Raw genomic sequence first — 9844 nt, forward strand, 5'->3', positions numbered from 1 at the left:
GTACATTTTACATATAAGTTAATAAATCAAATGTCTGAAAATCAAGATGTCTGTCTTTCTTACGATGTTGCCTTTTTTTTTTACACATTAACCGTTTTGTTTTGTCACTTGTCTTCATTCTACATTTAAAGAAAATAATTAGGGCTTTTTCACTATTTAAAAACTCGAATAGCCTGTGTTTCATTAATATGGTGTTGATAAAATCACGTTATTACTAACTAATTCAATAACTGTTATAAGGAAATCATCCATGATCTCATTCTAACGAGAAAGAAAACGTTATAACGGAAAAGATAACTTTATAACCAGAAATATAACTCTGTAACGGGAAGATAACGTTATAATGAGAAAGATAACGTTATAACGGGAAGATAACGTTATAAAGATAACGTTATAACCAGTGGTGTAAAGTACCTAAGTAATGATACTTGAAAATACTACTTAAGATGTTTTTGGGGTTTCTTTACTTTACTATTTATTTTTTTCTGGGTGACTTTCACTTTTACCTGAGTCATTTTCTATTAAGGTATTTTAATGAGACAGATCATGTTATAATGAGACAGATCAGGTTATAATAAGACAGATTACGTTATAGAAAGGGAGGGATTATAATCTGAATAAAGGGAGAGGTTGTAATCTGAATAAAGGGAGAGGTTGTAACCTGAATAAAGGGAGAGGTTGTAATCTGAATAAAGGGAGAGGTTGTAATCTGAATAAAGGGAGAGGTTGTAATCTGAATAAAGGGAGAGGTTGTAATCTGAATAAAGGGAGAGGTTGTAATCTGAATAAAGGGAGAGGTTGTAATCTGAATAAAGGGAGAGGTTGTAATCTGAATAAAGGGAGAGATTATAATCTGAATAAAGGGAGAGGTTGTAATCTGAATAAAGGGAGAGGTTGTAATCTGAATAAAGGGAGAGATTATAATCTGAATAAAGGGAGAGGTTGTAATCTGAATAAAGGGAGAGGTTGTAATCTGAATAAAGGGAGAGGTTGTAATCTGAATAAAGGGAGAGGTTGTAATCTGAATCAAGGGAGAGGTTGTAGTCTGAATAAAGGGAGAGGTTGTAATCTGAATAAAGGGAGAGGTTGTAGTCTGAATAAAGGGAGAGGTTGTAATCTGAATAAAGGGAGAGGTTGTAATCTGAATAAAGGGAGAGGTTGTAATCTGAATAAAGGGAGAGGTTGTAATCTGAATAAAGGGAGAGGTTGTAATCTGAATAAAGGGAGAGGCTGTAATCTGAATAAAGGGAGAGGTTGTAATCTGAATAAAGGGAGAGGTTGTAATCTGAATAAAGGGAGAGGTTGTAATCTGAATAAAGGGAGAGGTTGTAATCTGAATAAAGTGAGAGGTTGTAATCTGAATAAAGGGAGAGGTTGTAATCTGAATAAAGGGAGAGGTTGTAGTCTGAATAAAGGGAGAGGTTGTAATCTGAATCAAGGGAGAGGTTGTAATCTGAATAAAGGGAGAGGTTGTAATCTGAATAAAGGGAGAGGTTGTAATCTGAATAAAGGGAGAGGTTGTAATCTGAATAAAGGGAGAGGTTGTAATCTGAATAAAGGGAGAGATGGTAATCTGAATAAAGGGAGAGGTTGTAATCTGAATCAAGGGAGAGGTTGTAATCTGAATAAAGGGAGAGGTTGTAATCTGAATAAAGGGAGAGGTTGTAATCTGAATAAAGGGAGAGGTTGTAATCTGAATAAAGGGAGAGGTTGTAATCTGAGTAAAGGGAGAGGTTGTAATCTGAATAAAGGGAGAGGTTGTAATCTGAATAAAGTGAGAGGTTGTAATCTGAATAAAGGGAGAGGTTGTAGTCTGAATAAAGGTAGAGGTTTTAATCTGAATAAAGGGAGAGGTTGTAATCTGAATAAAGGGAGAGGTTGTAATCTGAATAAAGGGAGAGGTTGTAATCTGAATAAAGGGAGAGGTTGTAATCTGAATAAAGGGAGAGGTTGTAATCTGAATAAAGGGAGAGGTTGTAGTCTGAATAAAGGTAGAGGTTGTAATCTGAATAAAGGGAGAGGTTGTAATCTGAATAAAGGGAGAGGTTGTAATCTGAATAAAGGGAGAGGTTGTAATCTGAATAAAGGGAGAGGTTGTAATCTGAATAAAGGGAGAGGTTGTAGTCTGAATAAAGGTAGAGGTTGTAATCTGAATAAAGGTAGAGGTTGTAATCTGAATAAAGGGAGAGGTTGTAGTCTGAATAAAGGGAGAGATTGTAATCTGAATAAAGGGAGAGATTGTAATCTGAATAAAGGGAGAGGTTGTAATCTGAATAAAGGGAGAGGTTGTAATCTGAATAAAGGGAGGGATTGTAATCTGAATAAAGGGAGAGGTTGTAATCTGAATAAAGGGAGAGGTTGTAATCTGAATAAAGGGAGAGGTTGTAATCTGAATAAAGGGAGAGGTTGTAATCTGAATAAAGGGAGAGGTTGTAATCTGAATAAAGGGAGGGATTGTAATCTGAATAAAGGGAGAGGTTGTAATCTGAATAAAGGGAGAGGTTGTAATCTGAATAAAGGGAGAGGTTGTAGTCTGAATAAAGGGAGAGGTTGTAATCTGAATAAAGGGAGAGGTTGTAATCTGAATAAAGGGAGAGGTTGTAATCTGAATAAAGGGAGAGGTTGTAATCTGAATAAAGGGAGAGGTGAATAAAGGGAGAGGTTGTAATCTGAATAAAGGGAGAGGTTGTAGTCTGAATAAAGGGAGAGATTGTAATCTGAATAAAGGGAGAGATTGTAATCTGAATAAAGGGAGAGGTTGTAATCTGAATAAAGGGAAAAAGGCCATTCTTGAACATGGGTTGAGACATTCTTACCAATTTGCTAGAAAACCATTTTGGATTTAAGTATAACTTTTGTATGACATGGTTTTCGAGAAAATGTATAAGAATGTCTCACCCCATGTTCAACTATTTTGTATGACTGAAGCCTCTAGTGAGAGGTCTAATGTTTTAATATTTAATAATCTGCCCTCCGAATTCAAATTCATTATATAAATAGGCCCATTTAATTTCGTCTGGTTTGCCGTTCCATATAAAATGGAATATTGAAACCAGTAGACTACAGTTTCTCCAGTAGACTAATACAAAGGAATGTAGACTACAGTTTCTCCTGTAGACTAATACAAAGGAATGTAGACTACAGTTTCTCCAGTAGACTAATAGAAAGGAATGTAGACTACAGTTTCTCCAGTAGACTAATAGAAAGGAATGTAGACTACAGTTTCTCCAGTAGACTAATACAAAGGAATGTAGACTACAGTTTCTCCAGTAGACTAATACAAAGGAATGTAGACTACAGTTTCTCCAGTAGACTAATACAAAGGAATGTAGACTACAGTTTCTCCAGTAGACTAATACAAAGGAATGTAGACTACAGTTTCTCCAGTAGACTAATACAAAGGAATGTAGACTACAGTTTCTCCTGTAGACTAATACAAAGGAATGTAGACTACAGTTTCTCCAGTAGACTAATACAAAGGAATGTAGACTAGTTTCTCCAGTAGACTAATACAAAGGAATGTAGACTACCAGGGGTTCATACTGTAATGCAGCTCCATCTTGTGGATGTTAGGCCCATCATTTGTCTTTATCATCCTTTTTTGACGTTGCTTCCTTCCTGTATATTTCTCTGACTTCCTGTTTGTCTGTCATACCCATACCAATTCATCAGGGGAAAGTAGACCCATTGGCGGCTCCCGGCTGTAGCCTATAGCCTAAATGGTGCAGCATTCAGTCCCTCCAAAACGCCCCCAATTCATCTGACGCACACCTCACGCAGGTCCACTGATGTCGGAATCACTATTTTCAATTTGCTAAACAGATTCAATAGTATTTACATTTCAAAAATTGCAATATTCTCGTACATCTTGATTATTTTTCTCTCGATAAGAGACCTTTACTGAAAGGCTATAAGTCGTTCCGACTAATGTGCTGCACTAACACATAATGCCATGTGACTATACAGTAGCCTACATCTATAGTTTACTGTAAAATGATATGCTGCTTTTGGCTAAATACTGTAGTTTTCTGTGTGCTTCAATAGAACAACTGGAAAGAGTTCCTACTGTATGCTCTTTTTTGTACCGGAACCAAAAACCAATGTCTCTGTGTCACGCCCTGACCTTGGAGATCCTTTCTATGTCTCTATTTGGTTTGGTCAGGGGTGGGCATTCTATGTTTTCTATTTCTGTGTGTTTGGTCGGGTGTGGTTCTCAATCAGAGGCAGCTGTCTATCGTTGTCTCTGATTGGGAACCATACTTAGGTAGCCTTTTCCCACCTGGTGTTTTGTGGGTAGTTGTTTTCTGTTTTTGTGTTTCTGCACCAGACAGAACTGTTTCGCTTTCGTTCTCCTGTTTGTTGTTTTTGTTCGGTTTGTTTTTTTGGATTAAATCATGAACACTTTAAACGCTGCACCTTGGTCCACTCTTCCTTCAGCCCACGAGAACCGTTACAGCACGGATGTGAAAATCAAGGCGGTCTGGAACTGCACGAACAAAAATAAGTCCAAAAGGCGTTGGCATCAGTCCGTGCTTACTGAGGTGTAGCCTACAGTGAATGTTATGAATACCCATCTATGTGGTAAGTCTACCATTTGTAAAAACACAAAAAAACGATGTCCAGACAGGACCAAAAAAAGACTTCCAAAAGATTTTGGCTCGTGCTTACTAGAGTGTAGCCTACCATGTCTTACTAGAGCCTACCATGTCTTACTAGAGCCTACCATGTTTTACTAGAGCCTACCATGTCTTACTAGAGTGTAGACTACCATGTCTTACTAGAGTGTAGACTACCATGTCTTACTAGAGCCTACCATGTCTTACTAGAGCCTACCATGTCTTACTAGAGCCTACCATGTCTTACTAGAGTGTAGCCTACCATGTCTTACCAGAGCCTACCATGTCTTACTAGAGCCTACCATGTCTTACTAGAGTGTAGTCTACCATGTCTTACTAGAGCCTACCATGTCTTACTAGAGTGTAGACTACCATGTCTTACTAGAGCCTACCATGTCTTACTAGAGTGTAGCCTACCATGTCTTACTAGAGTGTAGACTACCATGTCTTACTAGAGTGTAGACTACCATGTTTTACTAGAGTGTAGACTACCATGTCTTACTAGAGCCTACCATGTCTTACTAGAGTGTAGACTACCATGTCTTACTAGAGTGTAGACTACCATGTCTTACTAGAGTGTAGACTACCATGTCTTACTAGAGTGTAGACTACCATGTCTTACTAGAGTGTAGACTACCATGTCTTACTAGAGTGTAGACTACCATGTCTTACTAGAGTGTAGACTACCATGTCTAACTGGTGCCTACCATGTCTTACTAGAGCCTACCATGTCTTACTAGAGCCTACCATGTCTTACTAGAGTGTAGCCTACCATGTCTTACTAGAGCCTACCATGTCTTACTAGAGTGTAGACTACCATGTCTTACTAGAGCCTACCATGTCTTACTAGAGCCTACCATGTCTTACTAGAGCCTACCATGTCTTACTAGAGTCTACCATGTCTTACTAGAGTGTAGTCTACCATGTCTTACTAGAGCCTACCATGTCTTACTAGAGCCTACCATGTCTTACTAGAGTGTAGACTACCATGTCTTACTAGAGTGTAGACTACCATGTCTTACTAGAGCCTACCATGTCTTACTAGAGCCTACCATGTCTTACTAGAGCCTACCATGTCTTACTAGAGCCTACCATGTCTTACTAGAGTGTAGCCTACCATGTCTTACTAGAGCCTACCATGTCTTACTAGAGCCTACCATGTCTTACTAGAGCCTACCATGTCTTACTAGAGCCTACCATGTCTTACTAGAGTGTAGCCTACCATGTCTTACTAGAGTGTAGCCTACCATGTCTTACTAGAGTGTAGCCTACCATGTCTTACTAGAGTGTAGCCTACCATGTCTTACTAGAGTGTAGCCTACCATGTCTTACTAGAGCGTAGCCTACCATGTCTTACTAGTGTAGCCTACCATGTCTTACTAGAGCCTACCATGTCTTACTAGAGTGTAGCCTACCATGTCTTACTAGAGTGTAGTCTACCATGTCTTACTAGAGTGTAGACTACCATGTCTTACTAGAGTGTAGACTACCATGTCTTACTAGAGTGAAGCCTACCATGTCTTACTAGAGTGTAGACTACCATGTCTTACTAGAGTGTAGACTACCATGTCTTACTAGAGTGTAGACTACCATGTCTTACTAGTGTAGCCTACCATGTCTTACTAGTGTAGCCTACCATGTCTTACTAGAGTGTAGACTACCATGTCTTACTAGAGTGTAGACTACCATGTCTTACTAGAGTGTAGACTACCATGTCTTACTAGAGTGTAGACTACCATGTCTTACTAGAGTGTAGCCTACCATGTCTTACTAGAGTGTAGACTACCATGTCTTACTAGTGTAGCCTACCATGTCTTACTAGAGTGTAGCCTACCATGTCTTACTAGAGTGTAGCCTACCATGTCTTACTAGAGTGTAGCCTACCATGTCTTACTAGAGTGTAGCCTACCATGTCTTACTAGAGTGTAGCCTACCATGTCTTACTAGAGTGTAGCCTACCATGTCTTACTAGAGTGTAGCCTACCATGTCTTACTAGAGTGTAGACTACCATGTCTTACTAGAGTGTAGACTACCATGTCTTACTAGAGTGTAGACTACCATGTCTTACTAGAGTGTAGACTACCATGTCTTACTAGAGCCTACCATGTCTTACTAGAGCCTACCATGTCTTACTAGAGCCTACCATGTCTTACTAGAGCCTACCATGTCTTACTAGAGTGTAGACTACCATGTCTTACTAGAGCCTACCATGTCTTACTAGAGCCTACCATGTCTTACTAGAGTGTAGCCTACCATGTCTTACTAGAGTGTAGCCTACCATGTCTTACTAGAGTGTAGCCTACCATGTCTTACTAGAGTGTAGACTACCATGTCTTACTAGAGTGTAGACTACCATGTCTTACTAGAGTGTAGACTACCATGTCTTACTAGAGTGTAGACTACCATGTCTTACTAGAGCCTACCATGTCTTACTAGAGTGTAGACTACCATGTCTTACTAGAGTGTAGACTACCATGTCTTACTAGAGCCTACCATGTCTTACTAGAGCCTACCATGTCTTACTAGAGTGTAGCCTACCATGTCTTACTAGAGCCTACCATGTCTTACTAGAGCCTACCATGTCTTACTAGAGCCTACCATGTCTTACTAGAGCCTACCATGTCTTACTAGAGTGTAGACTACCATGTCTTACTAGAGCCTACCATGTCTTACTAGAGCCTACCATGTCTTACTAGAGTCTACCATGTCTTACTAGAGTGTAGTCTACCATGTCTTACTAGAGTCTACCATGTCTTACTAGAGTCTACCATGTCTTACTAGAGTGTAGCCTACCATGTCTTACTAGAGTGTAGCCTACCATGTCTTACTAGAGTGTAGCCTACCATGTCTTACTAGAGTGTAGCCTACCATGTCTTACTAGAGTGTAGCCTACCATGTCTTACTAGAGTGTAGCCTACCATGTCTTACTAGAGTGTAGCCTACCATGTCTTACGAGTGTAGCCTACCATGTCTTACTAGAGCCTACCATGTCTTACTAGAGTGTAGTCTACCATGTCTTACTAGAGTGTAGACTACCATGTCTTACTAGAGTGTAGACTACCATGTCTTACTAGAGTGTAGCCTACCATGTCTTACTAGAGTGTAGCCTACCATGTCTTACTAGAGTGTAGCCTACCATGTCTTACTAGAGTGTAGACTACCATGTCTTACTAGAGTGTAGACTACCATGTCTTACTAGAGTGTAGACTACCATGTCTTACTAGAGTGTAGACTACCATGTCTTACTAGAGTGTAGACTACCATGTCTTACTAGAGTGTAGACTACCATGTCTTACTAGAGTGTAGACTACCATGTCTTACTAGTGTAGCCTACCATGTCTTACTAGTGTAGACTACCATGTCTTACTAGAGTGTAGCCTACCATGTCTTACTAGAGTGTAGCCTACCATGTCTTACTAGAGTGTAACCTACCATGTCTTACTAGAGTGTAGCCTACCATGTCTTACTAGAGTGTAGACTACCATGTCTTACTAGTGTAGCCTACCATGTCTTACTAGAGTGTAGCCTACCATGTCTTACTAGAGTGTAGCCTACCATGTCTTACTAGAGTGTAGCCTACCATGTCTTACTAGAGTGTAGACTACCATGTCTTACTAGTGTAGCCTACCATGTCTTACTAGAGTGTAGCCTACCATGTCTTACTAGAGTGTAGCCTACCATGTCTTACTAGAGTGTAGCCTACCATGTATTACTAGCGTGTAGACTACCATGTCTTACTAGAGTGTAGACTACCATGTCTTACTAGAGTGTAGCCTACCATGTCTTACTAGAGTGTAGACTACCATGTCTTACTAGAGTGTAGCCTACCATGTCTTACTAGAGTGTAGCCTACCATGTCTTACTAGAGTGTAGCCTACCATGTCTTACTAGAGTGTAGCCTACCATGTCTTACTAGAGCCTACCTTGTCTTACTAGAGCCTGCCATGTCTTACTAGAGCGTAGCCTACCATGTCTTACTAGAGCGTAGCCTACCATGTCTTACTAGAGCCTACCATGTCTTACTAGAGCGTAGCCTACCATGTCTTACTAGAGCGTAGCCTACCATGTCTTACTAGAAATACTTTTCACAGATGTATTTTAGGTCTGACACAGAACCCAAACCGGCTGCGCGCGTGCGCCATCGTGCATACATTTATTTTGTCCCCCCACACCAAACGCGATCACGACACGCAGGTTAAAATATCAAAACAAACTCTGAACCAATTATATTAATTTGGCAACAGGTCGAAAAGCATTAAACATTTATGGCAATTTAGCTATCTAGCTTTCACTTGCTAGCTAATTTGTCCTATTTAGCTAGCTTGCTGTTGCTAGCTAATTTGTCCTATTTAGCTAGCTTGCTGTTGCTAGCTAATTTGTCCTATTTAGCTAGCTTGCACTTGCTAGCTAATTTGTCCTATTTAGCTAGCTTGCTGTTGCTAGCTAATTTGTCCTATTTAGCTAGCTTGCTGTTGCTAGCTAATTTGTCCTATTTAGCTAGCTTGCACTTGCTAGCTAATTTGTCCTATTTAGCTAGCTTGCTGTTGCTAGCTAATTTGTCCTGGGATATAAACATTGAGTTGTTATTTTACCTGAAATGCACAAGGTCCTCTACTCCACCAATTAATCCACACATAAAACGGTCAACCGAATTCTTTCTAGTCATCTCTCCTCCTTCCAGGCTTTTTCTTCTCTTGACTTTATATTGCGATTGGCAACTTTCATAAATTAGGTGCAATTACCGCCACTGACCTTGTACGCCTTTCAGTCACCCACGTGGGTATAACCAATGAGGAGATGGCACGTGGGTATCTGCTTCTATAAACCAATGAGGAGATGGGAGAGGCAGGACTTGCAGCGCGATCTGCGTCAGAAAGAGAACTGATTTCTATTTTAGCCCTTGGCAACGCAGACGCTCGTTGGTGCAGCGCGAGCAGTGTGGGTGCAATAATTGAATAACATAGATTTCTAATTTTATTTTGCAACGCTCGTGCATGTGACGCTAGTGGTGTGGTCAGCCTGTTAGAGTTGAGTTGACACTAGAAGGGGGAACTGAAAACACTAAGGCCTTGAATAGGGGTCAACTTCCCTTTATGTTGGCTTTGAGAAGGTACCGCTGAATGTGTTGACCATATACTGCTGAAGGTGTGGACCATATACTGCTGAAGGTGTGGACCATATACTGCTGAAGGTGTGGACCATATACTGCTGAAGGTGTTGACCATAT

This window comes from Salvelinus fontinalis, chromosome 7 (genome assembly GCF_029448725.1).
Source record: "Salvelinus fontinalis isolate EN_2023a chromosome 7, ASM2944872v1, whole genome shotgun sequence".
NCBI lineage: Eukaryota > Metazoa > Chordata > Actinopteri > Salmoniformes > Salmonidae > Salvelinus > Salvelinus fontinalis.